At 35.0% G+C, this 17,799-nt stretch overlaps 1 long non-coding RNA gene across 1 annotated transcript in view; it reads right to left on the bottom strand.

The window, feature by feature from the left end:
* LOC144288505 (uncharacterized) overlaps positions 1–17,377 on the bottom strand; it is a 683,266-nt gene extending 665,889 nt beyond the window's left edge. Inside the window, exon 1 of the long non-coding RNA XR_013356372.1 lies at positions 17,309–17,377. This is a non-coding gene — a long non-coding RNA (uncharacterized LOC144288505). The remainder of the gene's footprint in view (positions 1–17,308) is intronic.
* Positions 17,378–17,799: the final 422 nt, after the last annotated feature.

The following is a 17,799-nucleotide window of genomic DNA, read 5'->3' as shown; positions in this document are numbered from 1 at the left end:
AAAAAAAAAAGAAAAGTCGATTTAGTGTTTCCACTGTCTTTGGGTATATGCCCAGTAGTGGAATTACTGGATGCACCCTGTGTTTATTGTGGCATTTTTTATAATAGCTAAAATATGGAAGTAACTCAAAAATCCAATAATAAATGAATGTATAAATAAGATTCAGTATATGTACACAACGGAATATTACTCAGCCATAAAAAAGAATTAAATCTTGCCATTTTTGACAACGTGGTTGGGGGTAGAGAGTATTATGCTAAGTGAGATAAATTAGACAGAGAAAGACAGGTACTGTATGATTTTACCTATATGTGAAATCTAAGAAACAAACAAACAAAATGAACGAAGTAACGGATCTTAAATACAGAGAACAAACTGGTGGTTGCCAGCCAGGTCACTGGGAGGGGGATGGGCAAAACAGGTGAGGGGGTTAAGAGGTAGTAACTTCCAGTTATAAAATAAGTCACGGAGATGAAGACTGTAGCAAAGGGAGTATAGTCAGTAATAGTGTAATAATGTCGTACGGTGAGAGTTAACTTGCCTCCACTTGCTGACCCTTGAGTAGTATACTATGCTCTACACCTCAAAGTACTATAAAATACATAGCATGATTTGTCAAGTATGCTTCAATTTAAAAAAATAAAAATAAAAAGTTTGAGATTCTTGTTGCCGAAGAATCTAAGGGAGTCTTTACTAATTGGAGGGCCTTAACTGGTCTGTGTATATGAAGACGTCGGGGCTTGTGGCTGCCATGTAGAAGTAAAGTAAAATAAGCATAGAAATTGTTATGCACAAAAAAAGATGGCCCTAGTGTATCTCCAGTGGCCTTTGTTGAAAACCCTCCATAGTACTGCTTATGTTTCTCTGCCTACATAATTACTGAATTGAATAGCTGGTACAGAAATGTCTTCTGCTAATTAGAGCCCAGTGTTTGGGTTGGATATCAGATGTTATTCCCTTCCTTCTATTTGTACATCTAGGTGCTGCATCTTTCCCATAGACAGCTTATGAAAAGTTTCATATGAAAGCACACAACATAGGATGATGAGTGATTAGCCTCTAGGTAAGAAAAAAATATTTTAGCAAAATTTAAGATCTTGTTGGCCTTAACATAGGTAAATATACTATGTAAAAATAAGTAGTGAGTCATGTATTAATACTCGCTTTGTCTTTGGCCCAGTCCCCTAAACTCATTTCTGATTCTTCTTTGGCAAAACAACAACAACAAAACAACAAAAATAAAACCAAACAAAGAAAAAAAAAAAGCAAAAAAAAAGAACAAGATACCATGATTTCTGGACTTTTCACAGTATGCTCCCTAGCTCTTCTTGAATTAGGATACGAATTAATTGTAATATTTGAATCATGATTAATGAAGCTATTCCTACATGTGTCGTGTTGTTTATCCTGAGTGTTGTTAGGACATCTACCACAGCACAAGGAACAGAAAATCTGACAAGGAGGCCAGGACCTCAGGCATGGTGCTGGACCTCTTCACATCATTCTCTAGAGCCCTTGCAAGCCTTCACTCTTAAAGTTGTTGGCATCTGTTGAAATTTCAACGTGCTAAAAAGATGAATCCTGCCTTCAGATGAGGCTACTCATATGTTCTGGCTATCTACTGGTGCATAAAAACTTATTCTAAAACTTAGGGCTTAAAACGACCATTGTGCTTTCATACCTTATACCTTTGTGGGTCAGGAATTTGGAGTCTGGCTCCACTGGATAATGCTTCTCCTGTACGATACAGACTGAGGATACTTGGCAAGATTCAGCCGCCTGATAAGAGGGTCTGGAATGTTCTGAGTAGCTTCATGAACATATCTGGCTCCTTATCTGGGAATTATTGGAAATCCGGAGACACCCAGGATTGTTAAACAGAATATCTCGATATCATAGCCTCTCATCTAGGGCTGTCTCAGCATAATTGGTCACTTTTGGAGCTTCAGGGCTCCCAAAGTGATTGTTTCCTGAACCTGGAAGTAGAAGTGGCCCTTGTCTTGGGTTCTGGGCATAGAAAGTCACACTTGTTCTTTTCTATTGGTGAAGTACATACAGTGCCTTCACAGATTTAAGATTATAAGTAGACCTCTTCTCTTGGTAGGAGTAAAGACAAAGCATCTGTGACCATCTTACTGTCACATTAGGTATTTGTGGGCACTGGTGGATGATATGGTGCCTCAAAATGACCATATCCATTTGAAATCTCTACCAAAGGGTGCTTTACTAGGAGGAACAATAGGGGTTACTATGAATATTTTCTAGCTATGTATGGAAAAATTATTTCTTTTTTTTTAAAGATTTATTTATTTATTTATGATAGAGAGAGAGAGAGGCAGAGACACAGGAGGAGGGAGAAGCAGGCTCCATGCTGGGAGCCCGACGTGGGATTCGATCCCGGGTCTCCAGGATCGCGCCCTGGGCCAAAGGCAGGCGCCAAACCGCTGAGCCACCCAGGGATCCCTGGAAAAATTATTTCAAGCAAGATTATAAGATTAATGTTTCACATGTAGCTTTCCATAATCCTTAATCCACCCCCATTTTTAAACCCTTTTTGGCAATCTTAGATAAACTGATTCTGCTTTTAGCTTTATACATATGACTAGTCATTTCAGTTCTGTTGACCTCAGACTCTTTATATCATATTTTTTCTCAGTCTTTGCTATTGACGATTAATCAAAGCCATTAAAATATTAATGAAATGAACGGCTTGCCATAAGGGAATTGGCCTCATACTATTTCCATAGATCACTTTTATGTGCATTGGAATCACCTGGAGGAGAACGTCTGTCTTACAATACACACTAAAGTTTCTTCTCTGGGTTATATCCCAAGAATAAGCATTTCAAATAAATTTTCAGGTGATGCTGATGCTACCAATCCAGACATCACCACTTGGACTAGGTTATTTTAACTCTGATTGTTCTTTCCTGGTTACTTTCCTTGTTCCCTTGCTGCAGCCTATATCCCTTGAGATACATCTCCTGCATTGGCTCTAAAAGGGTTGTTCTTATAAGGAATATTAGGATTCAAATATAACAAATTTAGATTATCAGGAGGTATGAAAATATTTATCAATAATTAAATGAAACTTGTATCTTATTATTAATTATAAGTATCCTAATACACCTCTAATAATGATCAAAAGACTGCAAATAAATTAACTAATGAAATATTTTTAAAAACAGTACTGTAATATATTTTCTGAGGATTGCTGTGTATTTACTTGTAGAACACCATTTTGCACTTAGAAGGCACTTTTACTTTATTATTTTTATTTCTGTCTAAATATTCAACATTCTGCTTTCAAATTGATATTCTCGATACTTTAACTTAGTGAAAATATGATTGTCCTTTTGCCAGTACTTCATTATCTTGATTATTATAGCTTTTTATTAATTTTTGAAATTGGGAAATACGACTTTCCCAATTTTTTTCCTTGTCAGGATTGTTTGGCTTTTATGTTGTTAGAATTTCCATTACTTGGGATTTTAATAGCAGATTGTCAGTATGTGAGGGGAAAAAAGTTGAGAATTTTCAAAATGATTGTGTTAAATCTGAGGATGAATATGAAGAGTATTGCCATCTTCACTATATTGTCTTCCAAACCACAAACATGGAATGTCTGTTATTAAGAACTTTCATCGTTTTTCTGCAATGTAATTTACAGAGTAAACGTTTTTTTAAAAAAGCTTTATGTTTTGTTGAATTTCTACATGTGTTGTCTTTTTGATGCTATGGTAAATAGAATTATTTTCTTCATCTTCTTTTTTAGGATTTTATTTACTTATTCATGAAAGACCCAGAGAGAGAGGCAGAGACATAGGCAGAAGGAGAAGCAGACTCCCTGCGGGGACCCCGATGCGGGACTTGATCCCGAGACCCCAGGATCACACCCTGAGCCAAAGGCAGACACTCAACCACTGAGCCCCTCAGGTGTCCCCAGAATTATTTTCTTAATTTATTTCTCAGATTATTCATTTACATTATAGAAATATAATTGACTTTTACATATTAATCTGACATCTTGTAACCTTGCTAAACTCCTCATTTAGTCTAATAGATTTGTACTAGATCTTTCAGGATTTTCTACATATATCATGCTACCGGCAAATAGAGAGATCTTTACTGCTTCCTTTCTAATATGGTTGCCTTTCTAAACAAATTTCTTGCCTGATTTCCCTATCTAGACTCTCCAGTGGAGTGTTGAATAAAGTGGTGGGAAAAGATGTCCTTTGTCTTGTTCTTGATCTTAGGCAAAAACAGTAAGTCTTTCTTCATTAAATATGTTAGTTGCAGATTTTCTTACTGCATTTAATAAAGTTAGGCAGTCTCCCTTCTTTTCTGAATTTGTTGAGCATTTTCATCACAAGATGTGTTTGGTTGGATTTTGTCAAATACTTTTTCTGTATCTGCTGAGGTGTTCCTCTGCTTTTGCCTTTATTCTGTTGATACACTGCTCTATGGTAATTGATTTCCTAATGTTAAACCAATCTTACATTCCTGGGATAAATTCTTAGCTTAATTGTATAATCTTTTTTATATACTGTTGTACTTGTTTACTGGTATTTTTGAGGATGTTTGCATTTATGTTTGTAAGCAATATGTGTAATTTTCTTGTGATGCTTATCTGGTTTTGGTACTAACATATTACTGTTCTTGTAGCATGATTTGGGGAATATTCACTGATCTTTGACTTTTTAGGAGAGTTTGTGAATACTTGATATAGATTTTTCTTTAAATGTTTGTAAAATTTATCTTTTGGGCCTGGAATTTTCATCATGAAAATATTCTGATTACTAATTCTCTTTACTTCATATATATATATATATATATATATATTTATATATATATATATATTTTGTTGTTTGTTTTTTTTCTATTTCTTGAATCCATTTTTGTAGTTTATGTCTTTGCAAGAATTTATCCATTTCATCTCAGTTATCTACTGTGTTGGGATATATATTCTCTTACAATTATTTTTATTTTTGTAAGATTGTCATTGGATGTCTTTCATTACTGATTATAACCTTTTAACTCATCTCTCTTTTTTTCTTGGTTACGGTATTAAAAGTTTCTTAATGTTGTTGGTTCCTTCATAAAATCAGTTTGGTTTTTCTGAATTCTTCTGTTATTTTTCCTATTCTTTATTTCATTTATTTTTAATTGAGTCCTTATTAAATTTTTCCTTCTTATTGTTTTGGGTTTATTTTGCTATTTTTATCCAGTGCCTTAAAGTGAAAGGTTAAGTTACTGAATTTAAATCTTTCTTCTTGTTTAATAAAAATATTTGCAGGTACCCATTTACCTGTGAGCACTGGTTTTTTTTTGTTTGTTTGTTTGCTTATTTTTGGGTTTTTTTTTTGCATCCTGCATGTTTTAGTATATTTTACTCTATTTTTATTCATCTCCAATTTCCTTGTGTTTTTTCTTTGACCAATTATCTATTTAAAAGTGTGCTGACATTGTTTAATTTCTACATACTTGTTAATTTCCAAATTTTTTTTTAAATTCATTTTGGTGTGGTTGGAGACCATACTTTGTAGTATTTATTTATTTTTTTTAAGTACTGATGCTTGTTTTATGGCTAATTTATGGTCTGTTGTAAAGAATGTTCCATGTGAAATTGAGAAGATTGGTTTTTTGCTGTTTGGGGGTGAAGTATTCTTTCTATTGGTATTAGTTTGTTCATAGTGTTGTTCAGTTTACTTCATCTTCTGCCCCCATTATTGAAAGGGGTTTTTTGAAATCTCCAACCCTAATTGTTGAGTTGCCTATTTCTTCATTTAATTATCTCATTTTTGATTCAGGTATTTGGGGGATCTGTTGCTAGGCTCATATATATTTTGTAGTTGTCATATACATCTGGTTGATTATCTCTTTTAAAATTATAAAATGCCCTTCTCTGAAATGCTTTTTAAATGTGCAAAAAATCACATCTGGCCTTAGAACAGATAATCATCATGTTCCTATACAATTGCTAATTTCTAAAATTCTGAATTTAGTCTTATAAATGTCAGTGCTGGGTATGCCTACTGGCTGTGAGTAGAGAATCAGTTTGTAACATATTTATATTTAAAAGTGCCTTGTGGGGATCTCTGGGTGGCTCAGCGGTTTAGAGCCTGCCTTCGGCCCAGGGTGTGATCCTGGAGTCCTGGGATCGAATCCTGCATCGGGCTTCCTGCATGGAGCCTGCTTCTCCCTCTGCCTCTCTCTCTCTCTCTCTCTCTCTCTCTCTCTGTGGTTGTTGTGAATAAATGAATAAAATCTTTAAAAAAAATAAAAGTGCCTTGTTATAATTAAATAGGATTCATAAACAAAGATAAATGTTATTTGTTCAATGTAGTAAATGATGTAGAAATGTTTGTGTGGGGCCAAACCACATAGTGAGTGTATAGTTAATTCTGCATCAAGGAATGATTTGTTTTAAGGATTGCGTATGATAGAAGATGATAAAATTTAAAGAATATGAATAAAGAATTCCTCAGTGGGATGGAGTAAGTAGAGGTTTGTGGAGACGAGTAATGTGTGTAGTGGCATGGGAGTGGAAATTTGCAAGCATTATTAGGCATTGGGAAGAATAACCTGAGTGAAATCAAATAGTGATGTGTGGAAACAGTGAGACATAAGGAGGGACAGGATGTAGAATCTTTTTAGAGTAGATACTCATTTCTGCATTTATTGCCACAGTGCTGTGAATCTGTCAGGAAAGGAAGTGATTGTTAAAATGGAATAGAGATATGGGTGGAATGCATGAAATTAACATGAGAAGGTGAATTGTTTGAAAAATATACAATATACATAATTCACATAGACTTAGATGAAAGCTTTATATTTCAGAATTTTTATGTTTTCTCAGCTTCAGGATTAAATTGCAGCTATTTTGATTATTTTGTTAAAGTTGAAATAATTATCTGTGCACATTATTAAACAGGGACCATTTATTGACTGTCTCTATGTGGGATACTAAGCTCTGACATTTAAAATCATTAATTTGGGGTGCATGGGTGGCTCAGTCAGTTAAGCGTCCTACTTGATTTCGGCTCAAGTCATGATCTCAGAGTTGAGATTGAGCCCTACATTGGGCTCCGTGCTGGGCATGGAATCTGTTTAGGATTTTCTCTCTCCTTCTGTCTTTCCCTCCCCTCCACCCCATTCATGTTCTTCCTCTCTCTCTCTCTCTCTAAGGGGAAAAAAAAGATCAATAATTAGTTATTCTATAAGCATTTGCTCTGTGCCATAATGGAATTTAGATACAGGGGAGTCAGCAGTGGACAAGACAGAAAAAACCTCTCTAGTTATGGATCTTAACATTTATTACAGAAAGTAGTCCAGAGTAAGTGCACGCGTGAACAGGGAAATACCAAACAGTAAGTGATATGAGATGATAAACAAGGAGTATCTGGAGTGTCTGTTAGTAAGGTTGGCCACCGAATGTCTCCCTGAGCAAATGGAATCTGAGAGAAACCTGAGAAGTCTGAAGGACCTGGCAGTGTGAAGACCTGGGCTAGACACTTCCTGGGAGACAGAACAAGAGTAAAACAGTTTCAAGGCAACTAAAAAAGGCCCGTGTTGCTGAAGTCAAGTGGTCAGAGGGAAGAATTGGAGGACATAAGACAAAGACCTGGGGAGGGCTTTATGCCACGGAATCTCAGATTCTGTGTAAGAATTTTTTCAAAGCTTCCATATGTCATTAGGATAGATGAGTATTTTAATAGACTAAATGCTTTGATTCTCCCCTCCCCCTTCACCTCCTATTTATGTATTGAAACCTTAACTAAATGGTATTTGAGGTGAGGTTTTGGAAAGTAATTAGGTTTAGATGAAGTCATAAGAATGGGGCCCCCATGATGGGATTAATATCCTTATAAAAAGAGGAAGAGATACCAGAGCCTTTTCTTGTTCAGCCATATGGAGGACACACAGAGAAGGGTCTATCAGCAGGCCAGAAGATCTGAGCAGGAACCAAATCTGCTGGCACTTTTAACTTGGGCTTTGAAGACTCCAGAACTATGAAAAGTAAATGTTTTTGTTTAAGCTACCCATTCTGTGGTATTTTGTTACAGCAGCATGAGTTGACTACCACAGTATACTATAGAGAGATTTAGTGATTTGCTATTGTCAGACAGCAATTAAGTTAGTGATCTCTGACTCTTTGATTCTGATCCTTTCCTCTTAACCAGTGGCTAACATTGCCTGCTTAAGTACTCTTAAATGTTAAAAATATATTTCTAAATCTTAAATATCCAGACTAAAAGCAATGTCAAAAGAAAGCTTCTCTCAACATCTGTTACATTCCTTACATATTTCTAATAATAGAAATAATATCTATTATTATGGAAATTTTAAATTGTTCTTGAGATTAATCTTTTGCATAGATATGTCATTGAAAAGGAAGACAAAGGGAAGTAATTCCTGTTTTTTTTTTTTTTTTTAGGGGTTTAACCAAAATGCCATCATTAAAGACTCATTATCATCAATTGAGCAATAAACAAAGAAAATAGTTTCGCATTGAATTAGTAAAATGTATTTAATAGAAAAATTGCACTGAACATTTTAATACTAGAAAGATAAGTCTGCCTCTACTGTCTATTAAAATAATAATATACTTGGGAGATATACGACGCATATACGTAAAGATAGTTGTACAGAAAAGTATATGAAATGTGTGGATGAATTGTTAAGATGAAACTGTTGGAGGAATTGAATAGAGAGAACACATGAGCAGTTGGTAGGTTAGAGAAAACTTTACAATCAGTGGGGCATGGACTCTCTCTTAATGATTAGCTGTAGTCAGAGAATAAAGGGAGCATTGTAAGAATACAGTGATGAGTAAAGATGGAGAAATGTAGTAGTGTTGAAAGCAAATGTGTCTCAAGAGATAGGGGGAGTTGAGCTTAGAAAGATAGATGGAGAGGAGGAAAAGAGAGGAGTTTGGCCGCATGAGAGGAAACCACTTCATGGTGGACTGTGACAGAGAGCATGGAGGATGCTTTATTGTTAAAATATAAAATACCTGATTCATGTAATAGTTGGTAAGAATGTAATCCACTGTTGGATGGTAAATTCTTAAAAATCCTTAATATGAATGAAGGATTGAAACATTTAAAATCCACATCAGGAGATGGCAGTCTGTATCTGGCATCACTAGACATCTAGATACATTTTTTCAAGAGCACAAAATAGAAAATAGTCATATTTGTCAAATCCTACTATTTTGCATGGTGGAAGTTTGTTTTGCAATTAGGAACTGAGTTTTTATTTAGTTGTATAGAGTGCATACATTAAAGAGTCCTAGCATACCCGTGTGTGTGATGTATATGTGCGTGTGTGTGGATGTGTCTGCACCCATATGCGAACGAGTTTGCATGTGCATGCGTACATCTGTTTGTGTTGAAGGGAGTAGGACTAAGAGAATTTTTTTTTTAGAAACTCTCATAAAGGGGCATTTGAGGCCACTGCTTATAAAAATCATTGAAATTTACAATTTTGAAAACGACTTCAAATTTCTAGAACATCTTTGCTTGAAGTCTCTTAATAGATGATTATTTTAAGTCTTTATTGAGTTGCACAGAAAGACAATTTAGTAACTGGATTTCTACACACATTAACTAAAAGATCACATAATTTCTGTGAAAAGGAAGCAATTGCTCTGGTGATCTCTATTAATTCAAGTTAGTTCTTATGGTATATATTGTTACAATAGGCTTCTTGGGACATTTCAGCATTTATTATAAAAATCTTGGGAGAACCAGTGATAATGATGCAATTACTGTGTGTCAACTGTGTGGTTATTATATATCACTTACAGTCACTTTTTAATTAAAAAGCTCTGAATAATCTGGCATTCAACTGCATACTGTGAATAAGCAGAAGAACTAATTGCAGTAAAATACTACATATTAGGCTTTAGATAATACATTTTTATCCAGATCTCTATCTATGTGCTTTTGAAAAGTTTATCTTGGAAAGTTACGGTTGGCACTGCACGGTAAGATGAGGGAAAATCTCTGCACGTACTGATTTTCTCTGGATGTAGATTTGATTAAAAAGGAAACAAAACATGAGAGCGTGGTGTTTGCAAAGTTCCATTAAATGCAAGTGCATGTTATATATATTCTCCTTGAAAAACTCGATGAGTCTCAAGTATAAAAGGATTGTGTTATAACCAGGAACTGAGCTTTCAGATCTGGCCAGATTACACCACTTAGATGGTCCAGGTCTCTTGTGGAAAACCTTGGAAGCTGAGAGGAGCTGTTAGGGAAAAATGCTGCACCTGATATTTTCAGTTTGAAGGTCGGGACATGAAGGTAACCCACGTTCTATCCTTTTTTCAAAAATTATCTACAGTATAAAAGAACAGCCAGATATAAATCTGTGATCAGATTAGATTACCTAAATCAACACATAATAAGCGGAAGGGCTATTAGCTGGGAGAGCACCAGGGGTTCCTGTGGTAGGAAGCAGAGACCAGATGCCACTGTGGCTTCTCTGAATGAGCCAACTGAGTGCCTTTCATGAAAGGGATCGTCCTCACGTGAGGTGGGAGCCCTAAATCTTATGTTTACCACAGTAGTGATGGTGTGCAAGAATTGCTGTCGGGGTCATCTCTCTAGACTATATTTAGCTTTGAGGAATACAGACAGTGGCTGTAAATATGGAGTAATAACAAATAAACCGTATTTGCAAGTAGCAGTCCCTTTCCATACTGGACAGTGAGAAGAAAACGCTTCCTGACTGAAAAGCCTATGATTGCCTAACTTTACTAGGTTAGAAGTAAATGCTGGATAAAATAAAAATAGGATACTTGGTGATAAGTCTGGGCCCTAGTCTTATATCTTTCCCAGAAAAATATACCTTTAAAATAATTGTCTAAAGTTCAAAACAAATCCCATCAAAAATAAGTAATCAAAAAGGATAAGATACATATTTTTTAAAAGAAGAAACAGGAAAGAGAGGACTAAGTGACAAACACTCCAAGAAAATCCTTCCATGGATGGATGAACATTATGAACACATTTTTTATTTTGATTTTCAGAAAATGATGGACTAAGTCTCAAAATGCAGTCTGAAAAAAATAAAGAAGGAAGAGTTTCACTCTTGAAAAAACAAAATTATAGGGAGTGGGAACGTACGAGTAGCTATATCCTTCCCTACCCCCTACCCTATCTAAAGATATGATTAAAGGGGCAGCATGTGGGAGTTTACATGGGAAAAGAGTTATGAAACTGTTTCTAACTGTATTGCTAGTTATATGTATCTGGATGTGTGTTAAAATTCATAGAACTATGTACCAAAAAAGGTGATTTTTAGTTATGATAATTAAAAACACAAATTAAAAAGGGGCAAATTAGTCTCAGACACCTAAATATACTTGAATATTAGTTATTTATTCAAGTTTTCAAGATGATTACCTGTATTTTGTTTTCATGTTAAATCCAAATGTTTCAGTTTCTTTAGTTGTTGTTGTAAGCAAAATATCTTTTTACCCTGTGTTGGCAACTTGAATTAGAAGCAACTTTAAGATATCTGTAACATATCGGAGGTGTCTAAACTATGAAATATATGAGTGATTCTTAGCTAAAGTGCAGTTAAATCAGGAAAACAATTTATTTTTTCCGAGACTATCGCTTTACTCCTGAAAGTCTAGCTTAATTGCATCTATGTGGAAAGGTAAATTTTAGAAATTGCCAAGTAAGAGTGCAAAGAATTCTGAAATATCTTGTTATTTAAGACATTAAGGTAATAAAGTCTTAATTTTTTACAGGATTATCCATATGTGTTTTGAAATACGCTAGAATCTTTTTAAACACTAATTCTTGTTCACTTACTGATCATTTGAACACAATTTAGCTAATATTGACCAATTCTTTTTTTCTTTCCTTTTTTAAAAATATTTATTCATTTATTTATTTGTTTGTTTATTTATTTATTCATTCATTCATTCATTCATGAGAGACACAGAGAGAGAGGCAGAGACAGAGGCAGAGGGAGAAGCAGGCTCCCAGGGAGCCCGATTTGGGACTCAATCCCAGGACCCTGGGATTATGTCCTGAGCCAAAGGCAGATGCTCAACCACTGAGCCACCCAGGTCCCCTTGCATTTTTTTCTTATTACTTTCTAATTATCACTAAAGAAGTCACTAATATATTTTTATAGTTTTAATTTTAACAACATTAAAAATTGTTCCAAACCCTTACCTTAATGTTTCCTGGTATCAAGTTTACTAGTATTAGCCTGAAAGAATATTCCATTTATTTGTATTTTCATAAAATACAGCTATTTGTGTCCAGCATCATTTAATATTTCCTCTTTTAGGGGTGCTGAGTGGCTCAGTTGTTTAAGTATCTGACTCTTGATAGGGGCTCAGGTTATAATCTCAGCGTCGGTACATGGAGCCCTGCATCGGGTTCCACCCTGGTCATGGAGCATGCTTAAGATTCTCTCTCTCCCTCTCCCACTGCCTCTGTCCCTCCCGCCAACCACTTGTTTTCTCTTTAAAAAAAAAAAAAAAAAAATTTCCTCTTTTAAGTGTAATATCTGAAATATTAGTATTTAATCTTAAAAATGTAGGCACTTTAAATTTATATAATTAAAATCCATGCTTTGAACTAATTTAGAAATGATTTTTGAGTTCTGTTTTGGACCATATTGCTTATATGATAATCATTTTTATTATAGTTTCATAACAGCTTTATCACTTAATATATTTGTTGCTGTGTCTGTAGCAGGGAGTTTATGAAAAGCTTTTCTCCAGTCCTGATTACCGCTATCTCTAGTTCTTTAGAGTGTCTCAGATGTTTTTTCTCTTAGATTATTGTACAGATACATACTTATACATAAACATGTCAGTTCTAATTAGATAAACATATCTCTGAACTATTATGAGCTTTTATGTCTTTATTTCAGTACCTTCAATTGTGAAAAGAAAATCTGACTCTTAAACATACATCTCTAATTGTGCCTTTGCTCCTGAGATTCAAATAAATATATTCAGTCGTCTACTCATCATTGCCACGTAGATTGCAAATGAACACTTTTTTCTTTCTTTCTTTCTTTCTTTCTTTCTTTCTTTCTTTCTTTCTTTCTTTCTTTTTCTTTCCTTTCTTCTTTCTTTTTCTTTCTTTCTTTCTTTCTTTCTTTCTTTCTTTCTTTCTTTCTTTCTTCTTTCTTTCTTTCTTTCTTTCTTTCTTTCTTTCTTTTTCTTTCCTTTCTTCTTTCTTTTTCTTTCTTTCTTTCTTTCTTTCTTTCTTTCTTTCTTTCTTTCTTCTTTCTTTCTTTCTTTCTTTCTTTCTTTCTTTCTTTCTCTTTCTTTCTTTCTTTCTTTCTTTCTTTCTTTCTCTTTCTTTCTTTCCTTCTTTCTTTCTTTCTTTCTTCTTCTTTCTTTCTCTTTCTTTCTTTCTTTCTTTCTTTCTTTCTTTCTTTCTTCTTTCTTTCTTTCTTTCTTTTCTTTCTTTTCTTTCTTTCTTTCTTTCTTTCTTTCTTTCTTTCTTTCTTTCTTATTATCTTTTCTTTCTTTTCTTCTTTCTACTTTTAAGTAGTAGTCTTTATTTTCTAGAGTACTTTTAGGTTCACAGCCAAAATGAGTGGCAAGTAGCAAGGGTTTCCATATATTCCCTTCGCTCGTACTCACTCATGGCCTCTTGTGCTGTCAGCATCTGGGACCAGAGCGGTGCATTTGTTACAACTGATGAACTTACACTGATGCATCATTACAATCCAGACTCCATACTTTACATTGAGGTTTGCTCACTCTTGTACATTGTATAGAGTTTTAACAAATGGTTAGTGACAGGTATCCACCATTATATTTCACAGAAAGTTTCACAAACCCAGTAATCCTCTGTTGGAGCCAGTTTTTCAAGTCAGGGGTTGACTTTGAAAATTTAACACTCATCCCATCCAGAATCTTCTCACCGGTGAGTGCTTATCTCCACCCCTTCCTCCTTTTCCCTGGTTCATTTTCTGAGCTCAGGGGCTTAGAGCACTGCTTTCCCAAATGAACATTTCAAACTGTCCTCAACTAAGTTCTTTATTTTTCCCCTCCCCTCACATCAGTTGTTGTTCATTTCCGAAAATTATACCACCAGCCACCTAAAGCTGCAGCCCTAAATCCTGATGCCATCTGCCATCCCCTGTTTTGGTAATAGCATCCCAACGGCAGCCCTTGCTAGGTGCTCTACTTCAGAACAAGCCAAATCTAACTGTGCTCCACAGTGCCCACTCCTGCAACTCTTAGAAGCAGCCACTGCCAGGGGTCAGCCTCTGCATGGGTCTCTCTTGTTTCCTCCTGAGCCTCAAACAGCCAATGAAATATAAAATCTTAGCAACAGCAGATTTGGTGCCGCTTCATTGACCATTGAACTCAAGCCCCTTGGGCCTTCCTGCCATTTCCCAAATCACAGAGGTCATTTTTGCAACAGGGCTTCTCACTTGTTATTCCCTCCTTTGAAATGTTGTTTTCTTCGTGTGAACAGTTTCCCTATTCACTTGCATTTCCTACTTCTTCATTTCATTTAGGACTTTGCTCAAGTGCTGCCTCCTCAGCAAAGCTTTCCCAGACTCCATTTCTAAAAAGTGTACCTGTCAATCTGCATCTCTGAGCCTACTTTTATTTTTCTTCCTGGTAATTAACACTGATTGATCTTTTATGTAAGTTCACTTTATTCATTTATTTACTTACTTACTTTTTACTTCTTACTTGACTGTTTCTTCAAAGGCAAGGTAGCTTTGTTTGCTTCTCCATTTACGTATAGAACCTAGAACATAGGAGCCTCTTCAAATAAGTTTTCTGAACCAGTGTATCTTGTCGTAAGGTAAGTCAGTCTGAGTGCCAACAGTTTACTAAACCAGAAACTGGACTCACATTTCCCTACCTGTTAGGCTCTGGTCCTTTCTCTGCCGCCGCATCCTTTTGCTCCGCTCCAGTAGCCCAGAAATGTGGTAGAGCTAAGTTCAGAGGACTATGCACTGCTAAAAGGACAGTAGTAACATTCTTTGTAAAATGACTTATAATTCATACTTTTCAGTCATATAATCTAGCATTTTTTTCCAGATAGTATTTAACCTCTTACAATTTCATCTCTGTATTTCAGTGGAATAAAAAGGATTTGTGCAATAATATACTATAAACGTTAGGGGAGAAAACATCCAAAACTAACAAGGATATTGGTCAACTGTCAAATATTGAAGTGATCATGACATACATACTTTATTTATTTATTTATTTATTTATTTATTTATTTATTTATTTCTATGTAATTGTTTGCAGTAACTTCAGATTTTAATACTGTAAAATCCAAGAGTTAAGGAAATGAAATATGACCCTATTCAAAGGTGACATACTAGAATAAAATGTATTAATTTATATCCATGGCATTAATTTAGAGAGTGTAAATAAACCAACAGTGACTAAAAATTTAACTCTTTAAGTATCAAATGCTAGGCCTTATTTTTTCCGACATAGCATGGTTCTTGAAACTTCAAAGAAGCTCAAATGAATGTTTGTTAAATGGAAGAATTTCAAATTCTATACTAAAGTTTGGAATTTCTTTTTCTTACATAGTAGCATGTAATTTCAATAAATATAATCCCCACTGTTCTTGAATACCACTTTTCTTTATCCAACAACTATCTAAAGTACCCTAGTTTGCATTTTTTTTTCCTGTAGGTGCTCATTAATTCTGAGCCCTAAGCATTAGGGTTCAAATTAGAAATCAGTAGACAGGGGTAATGAATAACATAAGAAATATAAAATCTCTGAATGTCACATTTGTGAGTTTCTTCTCTTTTTGCTATTCCTGCCTTTGGATGATGTTCATCTGATAAAATATTTTTATACCTCTAGAGATATTTATAATATTCAGGACTGGCTTTAACATGGAGGGTGGTAGGAAAAACTGACAGAGCGTGTTTTAAGGAGGGCCATGGTGTCCTTGATATTTTAAAATGTTTCTTCCATCAGCCTGTCAATGTCCAGTTTCTTGGTCATTAAGGAAGATCTCTTTACTTGAATTATGTACTTACCCTATCCCAAAAGCTTATTCCTCTTTATAGCTATCGGCTTATATGTATTTAGTATTAGGATATATATATCTATAGATCTGTTCATATCTTTGAAAAAAATTTTTTTTCTGAGTATTGTTTTCTGTATTTCTGCCTTCTGCTTAGTGTCCCATGATACACCTTATCATATTATGTATAATGTTGTAGCTATTGATACCCATCATTCTTGTTTACAACTTCCTGTTATCACAAGCAGGGCTACAATGACCATCCCTATACACGTCAGTGTGTTTTTTGGGGGCATTTAAACCCATCAGTAATTTGTTAAATCATGGGGTACACCAGGTACCTAACTTTTCTGAGTGATGTCACAGGGATTTGACATCCTTCATTAGGAAATGAAATATGACTCTATTCAAACAAACACTCATTTGAGGTTCTTTGAAGTTTCAAGTCCCATGCTATGTTGGGAAAAATAAGGCCTAGTGTTTGATACTGGAGAGTTAAATATTTAGTCACTGTCAGTTTATTTACACTCTCTAATGAAATTCTAAGGAATTTCATTTCCTTAGAATATACATTCTAGTTTTCATTTTTTCATATATGAATCTACATTTTTACCACCTATCTCTCCAATTTCTGATATTTTCTTTTTTATGGATATTTTCTTTTTTTAATTTTCATTTGAATTAGAATTTCTCTGATTGCTTGTAATTAAGTATATTTTCATGACATTTATGCAGCAATTACTATGTTCAAGTACTCTTTAAAACTCTTAATTATAAGTTATATTAATTCAATTAGCCCTGGTTACAACCCATAATAACTTATGTGTGATCTAGACACTATTTTATCTCAATTACATATATTGGGAACAGGCACAGAGAGGTAAGAAATCTATTCTACATCACACAGCTAATGAATAGTTGAGATAGGATTCAAACCAAGCTTTTTGGTTCCAGGGTCTGTGGTCTTAACCTCCTTTTGTTTGTTTGTTTGTTTGTTTTTTAATAAATTTATTTTTTATTGGTGTTTAATTTATCAACATACAGAATAACACCCAGTGCCCATCCCGTCAAGTGCCCCCCTCAGTGCCCGTCACCCATTCACCCCCACCCCCCACCCTCCTCCCCTTCCACCACCCCTAGTTCGTTTCCCAGAGTTAGCAGTCTTTATGTTCTGTCTCCCTTTCTGATATTTCCCACACACTTCTTCTCCCTTCCCTTATATTCCCTTTCACTATTATTTATATTCCCCAAATGAATGAGAACATATAATGTTTGTCCTTCTCCGATTGACTTACTTCACTCAGCATAATACCCTCCAGTTCCATCCACGTTGAAGCAAATGGTGGGTATTTGTCATTTCTAATGGCTGAGGAATATTCCATTGTATACATAAACCACAATTTCTTTATCCATAACCTCCTTTTGATGTAGGCCCTAGCCATTTGGATTTCCATGTATTTCTCATTTTTATCTTTGTTCATTTTTTTCTATTGATACTGTGATACCTCAGTGAACAAAACAGAGAAACTGCTGTCATTGGGGTAGATGGTGAGTGTTGTTGTTGGAAAAATCTAGAAAAACAGAATGGACAATGCCAAGGCATGTGGGTATTTACACTTCTCTATAACATTCGTCAAATAAAGGGCTTCTGATATTGTTGTATTTAAGAAGAAACTTGAAGAAATTGAAGGATAAGCCAGTGGAGTAACTTGAGAAAGACTGTTTCACACAGAAGGAACAGGTGACCAAGGTCACAGGCAGGAGCAGACTTGAGGTATTCGAACAA

The sequence above is a fragment of the Canis aureus genome, chromosome 18 (genome assembly GCF_053574225.1).
Source record: "Canis aureus isolate CA01 chromosome 18, VMU_Caureus_v.1.0, whole genome shotgun sequence".
Lineage (NCBI taxonomy): Eukaryota > Metazoa > Chordata > Mammalia > Carnivora > Canidae > Canis > Canis aureus.
This window is presented reverse-complemented; position numbering and strand designations above follow the sequence as displayed.